The sequence below is a fragment of the Penaeus monodon genome, chromosome 7 (genome assembly GCF_015228065.2).
Source record: "Penaeus monodon isolate SGIC_2016 chromosome 7, NSTDA_Pmon_1, whole genome shotgun sequence".
Classification (NCBI taxonomy): domain Eukaryota; kingdom Metazoa; phylum Arthropoda; class Malacostraca; order Decapoda; family Penaeidae; genus Penaeus; species Penaeus monodon.
Genome location: NC_051392.1, coordinates 45,857,286 through 45,869,785, shown reverse-complemented (window position 1 = coordinate 45,869,785; position 12,500 = coordinate 45,857,286). Strand labels below are relative to the sequence as shown.

General features: G+C 39.3%; 1 long non-coding RNA gene across 1 annotated transcript; it reads right to left on the bottom strand.

Moving 5' to 3' along the window:
• Window positions 1–5,296: 5,296 nt before the first annotated feature.
• On the bottom strand, window positions 5,297–6,868 carry LOC119575389. Its single transcript, XR_005228977.1, has 2 exons — window positions 6,820–6,868; window positions 5,297–5,865 (listed from the first exon to the last, which is right to left on the bottom strand). It is a non-coding gene; the product is annotated as an uncharacterized LOC119575389 (long non-coding RNA).
• Window positions 6,869–12,500: the final 5,632 nt, after the last annotated feature.

The window sequence follows — 12,500 nt, the reverse complement described above, 5'->3', positions numbered from 1 at the left end:
GGTCTAAGAAAGGAAGGTTTTCTTATGAAGAGGGAGAGGGGACAAATGTTTAAGGAGTAGAGGAGGGGTAGGCATTGGGGGAAGTGGCAGAGACTGGAGTGTCTAGACTTACAAAGGGCGTGCACCTTGTCTGGTCTCTCCTCGCGCAAACTAAGGCCAAGATTGAATCTGAAAACTGCAACCTCACACCCAAACTTATAGATGGGGCAGCTCTGTAAAATACACAGAGGGAGCAGATCAGTTTTAACGATCATGACCAGGTTGCGGACATAAGAGGACTGTGGGCTGTGCAGTGAAGGTGATTGGCAGGGTGGCCAAAACGCCAACATTCCTGATACTGACGGGGGAGGGGTCAGTATGGTCGGACAGGACATGACTCTCGGCCAATATCAACTCTACCGGAGAGGCCATGTCTATGGAAGGAATCTTGGTAATCTCGGTAATCTTGGAAATCTTGATGTACGACTTGCGGAAGCTTCTGGGGGGAAGGGGGGTAGTGCAACACTGTATTGATACTGAATCATAGTCAACGTGGCAGAAGGTCGTTCTCGCGGTCTGACCGGGGAAATGGAAACTGTTCCAGTACAAGTATTAGGGGAGGAGTGAGGCTTAGGCACGGTAGATAATAAACGAGCTTGGAACTTAAATGTAATCGTGTCAAGGTGTGAATGATTGAAACGGCTGCCGGAGGAAGCTTTGCCAAATTGTTTTGCAAACATTGTTGGAAGAGGAGGGTATTTCCGGAGTAAGAGATTGTAGCAGGTAATTACAAAAAAAAATCTATCCCACTTGGCTAGACTAAAAAGATTACTCGGAAGGTGTGCAGAGGTTCAAGTAGTAGAAGTCTGAGGACGGGAGGAAGACGGGAGCGGTGCTGTCAGGTAGTATTGCGGGGAGGCAGACAATAAGGATGAACAGTAGTATTAAGGGAGGAAGGGATTGAAAATGAAGTAGACTGTAGACGATAAGGAGATGGAATGGAAGATGCTAGGAGAGATGAAGAAATGTTTTTTGAAGGTTGGGTGGGTGACTCGGAATGGAATGAGCTGACAGCAGGTATCAAGGAGAGGATAATAGTATTAGTGTTCGCAGTCGTTATCAAAGAAGAGTCAGAGGTTGAGGAAACGAAAAAGTTAATGTCAGTGGGGCTAGCTGATAAAGGGGCACGCCTGAAAGCCCCTAATAAGGATAAAAAACACTGGATATAATTTGTATATCCAAACGTATCAGTATACATGAGTATAATGTCAAGCGAACCGAACCAGAACTTTTTTCTAGTTCAGAATATCCCGCCCCATGTGGTGAAGGCGATGTTTCCGAGATTGTTGAGTTGCCACAACGCCTAAATCCCATATCTAAATCTCATCGAACCTACGAGCAGGCACATGCCCACGGAAAGTCCTCGCATTTGATTTGGTGTCACACATACCACTGCATGCATGTGACCGGCTGCGCAGCGATGAAGGGCAGAAGATGGCGACAGAATTGGCATCCATGCCACGAGCTTTGGAAAGAATACATATTATTGAAATTATAAACCTGTATTGCTTCCTTTTAATCGACACACTCTAATATTAAAGAACAATATATATCATTATAAAGAAATTCATGCTAACCATTGAACTTTATTATACACCCCAGAGAGTTGCACAGCAATTAACCATGGAAAATAATATTGGAAGACATGACCGCTCATTTGTCATAGAGCGATATCTGATAAATTAGAAAAAAAATAATTTTGAGATAGGCATGCACAAAAATACATGTTTCGAAATGTTTCCCATACATAAAGAATGTGACTGAAATCTGAAGTTGACTTTTTACTATGGAGAATAAGCATATAATAGAAAATGTAGACTGTATAAGACTTTTATGCTTTTGATACAGCCCTTACTTTTGCTCATATCCAAAATAGGGCGTAAATATGTGTAGACATTTGTAAAAATAAGCTATTCGATAGTTTTCTACAACACTGTCCTCTTGAACCTCAACCTCAATATATATCTATCTCTTCATTACTTTTAAACAACTGCAGGGAATACAATTTTCAACGAAAATATATACTCCGTCAGCTGCTCTTGACTTTTCCGTGTCTTTTTTATTATTTGGACAGCGCATGTGTTGCCACTCAGTATTATTCTCTTGCTTTTGTTTCGCATACAGATACTCAAACTTACGTTTTACTCATTTTAATGACTCCTGCACATAAGTAATAACGATACTGTATCCCAAACCTACATTCAAAGAAATTCGGTGCTAATGGGCTTGCCTCGGTGATTGTGCAGAGCAGTTTGATCGATTATGACCAAGTTGGGCACGCAGAGGGCTGTGGAGCGACAGTGCTTGACAACAAAGGAAAGGAAGAAGTGTCAAACTTTACAAGGATAAATGGCAGATCTGACAACGGCAGATCTGACATTTCTGACGTTGACAAGGTGGATGTTGATATGATCGGACAGGGAAGGACTCGCCGCCAATATTAACATGAAGGGGGTGGTCAGGTCTACGGTTACAAAGCAAAACAAATGTGCTCGACATCACAAGTCAAATAGCACTGCAGAAAGGAGTAATAGTGAAAAGGGTAAAGAGGGGGATTAGTTGATGATTAAATGTGTTACACATAAGAATTCATAAAGCATTTCAGGAAGGCAGGATTAACAAGTTATTAGAGCAAAGGAAGAAGTGTCAAACTTTACAAGGATAAATGGGTTTAAGGGCGATTAGATCCAGTTTCACGACGGAGAGAATTCAGGGAAGGGGGCTATTGTGATAAAAGGTCACATGTGTATCCAGGGAGAAGCAGAGGGGATTCTGGGGAAGGAAGGGGATGATGCAGCTGGAGCAGGGGAGAATGGGACGTGTTGAGAGAGAGTGGGACATAGGGTTGAGGGGGGAACATGAGTAGGAGAATGGTGGCTGTTGGCAGTTACTTTGAATGTAGAAGGAATGGGAGCAGAGAGATTGGAGGATGATGTGTAGGTATGTTATTTTGGGCCATTAGCTAGTCTTGAATGTCCTCGGGAGTTTCTACAGTGGAGTTGGTTGGGGAGGTCTGAGCATGGAAGAGGAGAAGAGGGGTAAGTAGCGACTCTCCCAGTCAAAAAAATCTGACTGTGGGAGGGAAGGGGTACAAGTTAGATGAGGAAGAGATGCTAGGGAAGATGTAGAAATTTCTTGGGAGAATAGGCGAGAGGCAGAGCGAAGGACATTATGGGAGTAAGGAGTGAAAAAATCCTGAGTTGCTTCCTGTCTGGCAAGGTTTGAATCTGAGAAGTGCCACTTCAGACTCAAACTTGTAGAAAGGGCAGCCCCTATAAAATACATTACAGGAGCCGCCACAATTGGCACACGTGACTGTACAGAGCAGTTTGATCGATTATGGCCAGGTTGGGCACATAGAGAACATCAGGTTGTGGAACGGCAGTGTTTGGGAAGACTGCCTAGACGCCAACACTTCCGGTGGGAGGTTCATATGGTTGGACAGGGAGAGACTCTCCGCCTATGTAAACATTAAAGGGGAGGTCATGTCTACGGAATGTAATCTTGGCAATATTGGTGGAGGATTTACGGCGGCCTCTACTGATATTACATCATAGTCCATGAGGCAGGCAAGTAATATATTTTATTGAAAATTCTCAGCTGCGTCAACACCTAAGACGCATGTAAAAAAAAAATGCAATAGTGTGGGGCTTGGGGCCAACGCCCCCAGGTTAAGTTCAGTAAGGCAACGTTTGCAGATTTTCAGAATGATCAATAGTCAAAACAAACAAATGTACCAGGTATCAAAGGTTACGCAGCATTATTAAGTATTGGTGCGAATCGGGTAAATATGAGTTAACGATTTGGATAAGAGGACATATGGGGATGAAGAGAATGAAAAGGAAAGAGGGAGAAGAAAAGACCCTGCAAAATTAGTGGAGGCGAGGGCTGCGGTCCAAAGAAGGGTGATTCCTACATTGGGCCTCAGTCTCCGCCTCCTAAGCCCCCCCCCCCCCATGGCAACAATGAGCAAGGGATTGGCACCGGTGCAAGTATTGAAGGAGGGAGGAGATTGGTCAGGAATGGGTTTACTAATGCAGTCAGTCAGGGTTGATAATGTTATAGCTAGGGATTCAGATGTGACAAGGCGGCTGCAGAAGGAAACTTTGCCCACTTGTTTTTGGAGATATTGATGGAAAAGGAGTGCTGTCAGAGTAAGGGGATTATGAAAAATCAATTGCATTTGCCTGGGCTAAACAAGCGCATTCAAGATGTTTGTAGAGGTAGGGGTAGTAGAAGGGGGGAGCCTTGTGGAAGAGGGCAAACTGCTGAGTGAGGTAGAGACGGACACAAAGGTTTCACAGTAATGATATGGAAGGATGGAGTAGGTAATGAAAGTTGTGTAGAGGGGATGAAGTAGAGGGTGTTGGGAGAGGAGGAATGTTTCCTGGAGAGATGATTTGGACTGGACTGATGTGACAGGTATTGAGGAGGAGGTAGTAGTAGCAGTGTTCAGTCATGGTTAAAGGAGAGCTTAGGGTCAGGGAACTGGAAGAATTCAAATCAGTGGGGGCTACCTCATGAAGGGACAAGCATCAATGTGCCTATTATTGGTACAAAGTCTTCATTACTAGTAATCCTAGGGTATGTTGGGAAGAGAAACAGTCCACACCTTAGGGTCCCCTTGAGGGGCAAGGTCTAGACAACTAAAATGGAATACCATGCACATGGCTCCCTCGGGCCTTCATCTTTTCAACACGGCTCTCACACCTTAGGAAGTGGAGAAGAGAAGACAGTCCAGCAACCCAGACCCCCCCCCCCCCGACAATAACGGGCAAGGGTTTGGGGGGCCAACCCTTTGAAACAAATCAGTGTTTACAACATATTTCTGAAAGCCATATTTTTGGTTTGCACATTTACTAATGTACTTTTTAGTTATTGGTTGCTTAATATTTTGAGTATATGTATAATGTAGTTTTTTATTACCTTAAATAATTACAAAACTGGGACTGACAAAAGTGTTTTGATTAAAAAGTGTTAAAAAACTTGTGTTCTCTCAGTAAAAGTCATTCTGCTGCATCAAAATCATACATTAGTGGTTATCCACTTCATATAACAGCCGGGCATGTTTGTTTGAATTACTTATCAATATATAATGAAATTTCCTTATATATATATATTCAAAACTACATTTTCTAGCAGAAATGTGTGGCATGGAAGCTACCTTTACTCTTTAGAAGTAAGGGAGCAATCCCAGCATGTGAATATTCATATCGTTCAGCCTATATACCAACCAGTGAAAAATAATAACAGTATAAAATCCTTCATATTTTATGGAATTCTTTTATATACAACACCAATTCAATATGAAGCTTCAAGGTTGTCAAAACATTTATTATTCTTACATATACAGGCCACTGAGTTCAGAGTTGATCAACAGATAGTCAAAAGAAGTTAAGGCCCCTCAAAGGGGAACTGTTCCCCTAATGTTAATTCCTCTAGCTAACACTTGAAACAATATGTTTATATGGAAAAAAATTGTAGAACACATACATGAATAAAAACAGCATTAACTTTTTTTTTTTTTTTTTTTACTCATTCCTCAATTTACTGAGGCTAAATATATAAAGAAAATAATCATTACCTCCAACTATAATGTTAAGCTCTTTTTATAATACATTATAAATGTGAACTTTTGTTCTGACACCATTCCAAAATATAACAAAAACTGAGAACATGAGCTTCATACAAACTTACAAAATATATCAAAATATACAGGGCAATAAAAAAAAGATAAACCAACTCTTAATATAAATTTACTGAATCAATTGTACATCTTTACATCTTTACATCTGCGGCACTGCATCTTCCCGCCAGTTTATTCCTCTGCAAATTCAAAAACAGTATTTAGTAAACAAAGAAAACTGAATTTAAAATCATTTATAGTTTGTAGTACATTAAATGAAATTAAACTACAATGGAAATCAACAATCAAAAATATATGACCATGAATATGAACTTTAGCTATTGGATTCACGGGCTATATAAAAAGCTTTATCTACCAAGATTAACTCTCTGAGCTATGCTGATGCGAAGTGCACAGTTTATTTCTCTAATGTTCTAAACAAACTTATTCTCAATGTCATTTAAAGGTATATCAATATGGAAAAGGCCAAACCAAAGAAACTGGCAGACAAAAAACAAAATAAGTAATTACATTTAATTAAATAATCATGCTATGTTCTTCTGCATTCTAATTACATTTCATCTAAATACTCTTCAAAAATATATCCCTTGGATCTTTCACCTCTGAAAATGAAATCTGCCAAAAAAATTCAAAGGTCTTCTATCTTCAGTATTATTCACAGAAAGTATGAAATGACTAATACACTGAATATTCATAGAATTACTGATTACTAAATAGTGACAATATACATGCATTATACAAAAAGATCCATCTTATCAAACCCTTACAATTTTACTAAATTTATTTACAACCCAACAAATGAAATTTTTATTTTCTATTCCCAAGTTTGATGTTCAATAACCATTGGTGCTACTACTTACACAAGAAACTTGTAGTCTTGAAATAAAGAAAAAAACTAATAATAAGCACCAATAACTCTTGGTGTTTGAATAGTTTAGTAAAATAAAACAAAAGTAGTTATGGGTGAAGCAAGTAAGGATTATAAATATGTTCAGAGTAATTAAAAAGAAAGGGAATTCATTAATTAGTATAAAGAAAAGGAAATCTGGGGGGATGGCTGCAAGAATTTAAAATTTAGGGGGACAGTTGGCTCCGGGTTCAAAATGTGATCAGAATGGGAAAAAATATACTACCTTAACATTTCACCTGTGATGAGTAGCAATAGAAGACTAACCTATTTTTCTTTAAAAAGTAAAATGAAAAAAACTTTTTAGCAATACAGTGCATGCCTCATTATAAGTAATATTCTAAGTACATCTATTTGATCTACTGACATACATCCTTCTCTATGGTTATATTTCTCTAAAGATTACATACTGACAAAACAAATGGATGTTGAATACAAGATAGATTGTTATCTCACGCATAAACTCAACTACTTTGAAACAACACAAGAGCACATAAATACTATGTTTATTCGAATGTACCACTAGATTTAACAAACACACAGTCTACCACTACATTACATATCAGTTCTTGGAATAACATGAAAAATACTTACTGATGGCTTTGCCATCCTTCCACTGAGTGATCTTAATTGCTGAGCCTTCACGCTTGGCAGCTTCAGTCTTCAAGGGCTCCTTCAGTGCCTGTCTTACAGCCCTGGCCGCAATGGCAGAGTACTGGATGTAGCTGAAAGCAATGGCACACATTACACATATGTTATGAATAGATATTTATGTTCTAAATAGTCTTAAACAATACAAGTAAATGTTCATCTTTTTCACTAAAATGTCTATGGTTTTCAGTGCAAATCATCTGTATGTAAAAATATATACATAATATGCTTTAGTTATACACAATACAATAATTTTCCAAAATGCTTCTTGGTAAAATATTTTTACATATTACTGTGGTATTGTATTCTGACAACTTGATCCATACTGATACTTTGTGAGATTGGTTTTCTATATTCCTACCAGAGGTTGTTTTGTGAACCTATGATACAATTTTTAACAGCTATTATCAAAAATCAAATCTTACAAAAACACATTTTTATAGAATATCATTTGGGAATCAGTCAAATACTTGCAAAATAAATAAAACAGTGATACAAAGCTACTTTCAGTCACCTCCTACAACTAATTGAGTATTTTTGCAACTGAAGTCAATAAATGGAGAAGTTTCGGCTGTCTGACTGGTAGTATTACTTAGGATAATGTGAAGGTCTGCAAAAACATTTCAGGTTATGACCTGACAATGTGACTGCAGTAGAGTTGGTGTTACCCCAATTCATTATAAATGGTTGGTTTTTATATATACACAATACACTCAACCTATATACCTATATACACAGCCGATATTTGTGTGCGACTCCTGGTGGCTATATATAAACTAAATGTCACCAGGAAAATGCTGTGCTCGTTTCTTAATCTAATGTCTGCACCTATATAGATGGCTCTGCAAGTGCTTAGCCACAAAGGAGTCAATTATCAATGTGGTTTTATCCGATTTCACCCTTCCTGGACTTTGCAGGAAAACTTTTTTTTACTATTGCCATGAATATCAATGCTATTATTTTCATTATACACATTATAATTACTATTATGTTATTGACATTAGTAACAGCAATATAACTTTAAATATTTTTGACAATCAAGGAAAAGGGTAAAGAGTTGACCTTCGTGCCATAGCACCATGAGGTTTTGAGACAGCTGCAATTGCGGGTGGTGGGTGAGCAAATTGTAGCAAAATCAAATACTTTCTCCTTTTACATAGGAAGAAATCAAAAATATTTTAGACATTTTATCACAGACCCCACACATCCCCCAGTCCCCATAAGTCTACATGCCAACTTAGTTTCTGGTAAGTGCATCTGCACTGTAAAGAATTGTTGGAAATTTTTTTTTGCTTCACACAGCCATCCAACCTTGCAATTATAATTACTTGTTTCAATTATGCACACTAATGTGCAGGAATCTCTTTTCCATCGCAAATGATATAAATGAATTTTGGAAGGTTGCTTGGTTACATTTTATATTTTTTTGTATAAACGTAGCTTCATAATGTAGCTTGATAATGATGTGCATTTCCGTAAATTTTAATGAAAGTGGGTGGGTGTTCCCGTAGGCATTTTTGGAAGATGGCATTTTAAGTTGTAGTTTTTGAAACTTGGCATGTTGGGCCATAGGTTTTCAACATTGGTGGGTGTTTCCGCAGAGTTTGACTATTTTAATGATTTTCTTTCATTGTTTTATGTATTATTGCATTATATTTACTGTTTTACCCCATAACTTCCCTGATATACTTCATGCCCTCCCCTACTATCGGGATTTATCAGGACTGTTGGCTGAATATGGACTTCCGGCAATCGAAAACGGTATACATCTGTAGTATACCTATAATCATCACTGATTATTGTCAAATAAACTCATGAACGTGAAATACATTTTTAGAAAGAATTACCCATTCCCCTATATATGTATACGAAAGAATTACGTTGCAAAACATTCTTATGTTACAAAGGAAATACCATAGATGAAAAGGGTCTTGCTTTCAGTCATTCTGCCCATTGGCAATATTTACCTTTTAAATTGGGTGTGAGAAAATCTATACCAAATTACCAAACTGAATACTTAAAAGTTACTTTTGATCAATCATGCATGTAGTGCATCAATCAGGCAAAATGTAATCCCAGATTTAACCACAGAATTGTAGACCTTAATAGGATAGGTGCAATATGGCTCCCTTCTCTGTAAAGTTTCAACAAACACAATTTAGAGATATTTTAGTGTTTATTTTGTTTTGGTGTGTGTAAATCATGCTAATTCTCCCCAAAAATACAGTGTGAAGCCAATATTTGAATAACTTTGCAATGAAAAACAACAGCAAATTGCTTCGAAAGTCCAAGGCCAGTTGAAACTTAGGTATGTTACCAAGAGCAACAAAGTTCCAAACAAAGCTATCATGAAAACCCCCAAAAATAACCTTTCCTACCTTCTATTTATTCGCTGGATAGGGGGCAAGCCCCCATTAACCTCATTTATTAACCATTCGAGCCAAATTACAGGATAACTGTTACCGAGAGCGATGCTTCCTCCAGAGAAAAAGTTCCAAAATCTGATTTTTTATATATTTCCACTACACAATGATCTTGCGGGATGCATGGAAAACAAGGGGTTGAAGGGGGGGGGGGGGTGACAAAGGATGGCACTGCATGTCAATAGGAACCTGCAGAAATCAAAGAAAGTGATTTATAAATGTTAAAAAGTCAATTTTCCAAAAACCTGGGCCAAACTTTGTGTGACAAATGCAAGTATAAAAAGCACAAAAAATTAAAATCGGAAATGAAACTCTACGGACATCCCCGCCATCTTTGAAAGTAAAGACCGATGCAACAATTTCGAAAATCTCTCCTGGAATCAAACCATCATTTGGTAAAAATCTAAAGGATTTCACATAATTCTAAACAATAAACCAACCTAACCTTAACCCTGTGGGTTATATATTCCCTAGCCAGGGGGCTCTGCCCTCTGAACCCCTGTGGTAATATATAAGCCTAGCCTGGGGGTTCTGCCCCCCCTGGACCCCTGTGGTAATATATATGCTTAGCAAGGGGGTATAGTGGTGCTATGCAGGGCCTATTTTCATCATTTCCCGGTAAATATAAGGCTGCTGCAGATTTACCAGTATTCCTTCCTACTCTATTTTTTATGCTATACAAGATGGTAGTGTCCATTTTCCTTAATCCCCGTGCGTCACTCTCAGTAACATTGGTAATTGTTACCGAGAGCGACGCACCCTCCCAGAGACTAAGTTCCAAAATCAGATTTTTTATATCTTTCCTCTACCTAACGATCTTGGGGGATGCGTGGGGAACCGGGGATTGAAGGGGGGGGGGGGATAATGGATAGCACTGGATGTCAATAGGAACATGCAGAAATCAAAGAAAGTGATTTATGAAACGTAAAAATGTCGATTTTTCGAAAACTCGTGCCAAACATTGTCTGACGAACGAAGTAAACAAGCACAAAATTACGAATAAAATCAGCTAATGAAACTCTACAGACGTTCCCGCCATCTTTGAAAGTCTACTGGCCGCCGCGCCATTTTTCGAAAAACTCTACTGGAATAAAACCCGTCGTTCGGCAAAAATCTACGGGATTTTACATAATCCAGATCACCCGTGCTAATCGTGCATTGCGTCCTAACCAATAAACCAACCTAACCTTAACCCTGTGGAATTTATACACTACGGTAATTGTTACCGAGAGCGACGCACCCTCCCAGAGACTAAGTTACAAAAACAGATTTTGGTTAATTTTCCGAAAATGACAACCGGGTCTTCCCTGACAATATTTATATCATCAGATTTGTTTTCGTGAGATGAAAACGAATCTGATGATATTTTCAGTTGCATTCTCCAGCCGACAATCTTGATGTGATTTGATAAGTCCCGATAGCAGGGGAGGGCATGAAGTAGATCAGGGAAATTGTGGGGTAAAACAGGCTGAAATAAGAAGAAAACAGAACAGAAATGTGTAAAACAAGTACAAAAAACGCTTAAAATCGGATAATGAAACTCTACGGACGTCGCCGCCATCTTTCAAACTCTACGGACCGACGCGCCAACTTTCGAAAAACTCTACGGGAACCATACCCATTGTTCGGTAAAAATCTACGGGATTTCACATATTCCAGATCCCCCGTGGTAATCGTACAATGCGTCCTAACCAATAAACCAACCTAACCTTAATCCTGTGGGATTTATACACTACGATCTATATATTCCCTAGCCAGGGGGCTCTGCCCCCTGGACCCCTGTGGTAATATATACGCCTAGCCAGGGGGCTATGCCCCCCTGGACCCCCTGTGTTAATATATGCGCCTAGCCAGGGGGCTACGCCCCCTGGACCCCCGTGGTATTATATTCGCCTACCCCCAGGGGTAATTTATGCGCCTAGCCAGGGGGCTACGCCCCCTGGACCCCCGTGGTAATATTTACACCTAGCCAGGGGGCTATGCCCCCTGGACCCCCAGGGTAAAACCACATACCTTTTATATCGCGAAACACCGAACGTTTCTTCGCTTCCGGCTATGGTCACATTTGCTTTGTTTCTAATCACTTTTTTCAGCATTTGCGGCACTGGATGGGTTCAAATATCAGGCTGTGATAGAAACGAATGTCTATTTGTCCAGTATATCCACAAAAGGGCTTTAAAATTGACCCGGAATCGACGCAGCACTCGAAATAAGACATTGCTCACCAGCGTTTCTCAAGGTAATGGCCTTGCACGGCCTGTTAAATCTCCCGGTGGCAAAACGCGCAGGTGCACAAGGATATTGTATAAAATAGTGTAAATAATTACCAAAACGCGTAAAAGATGTATCATAAAAGTAAAAGAATCCATTAAATATATGAAATTGGAAAAATGGGCACTGGTATTTACAAAATAATCGTTCTTACAAGTGCGTAGCAATACAAGAACTACTTGCTATATCGCATTAAAGAGTTACGCGTCACATTTGTTTTGGTCCTCGCAAGGTAAACATGGATGGGGACTTAGTCTCAGAGCAGTGTTCTGCCGGGCCTATTTTGGTCATTTCCCGGTTAATATAAGGCCGCTGCAGATCTAACTATATTGCTTCCTACTCTATTCTTTATGCTCTACAGGACGGCAATGTCCATTTTTCTCTATCTCAGTGCGTCACTCTCGGTAACTTTAACCGTAACATTAACCAATTATCAGAAATCATGACATTGAGAGCATGACATTGGCTGTGTGAGGGTGATGTGGACTTAGTATCCGAGCAATAACATGAAGTGGATATTTTCATCACTTTGCAGTAAATAGGTCACTGCAGCCGTACTCCT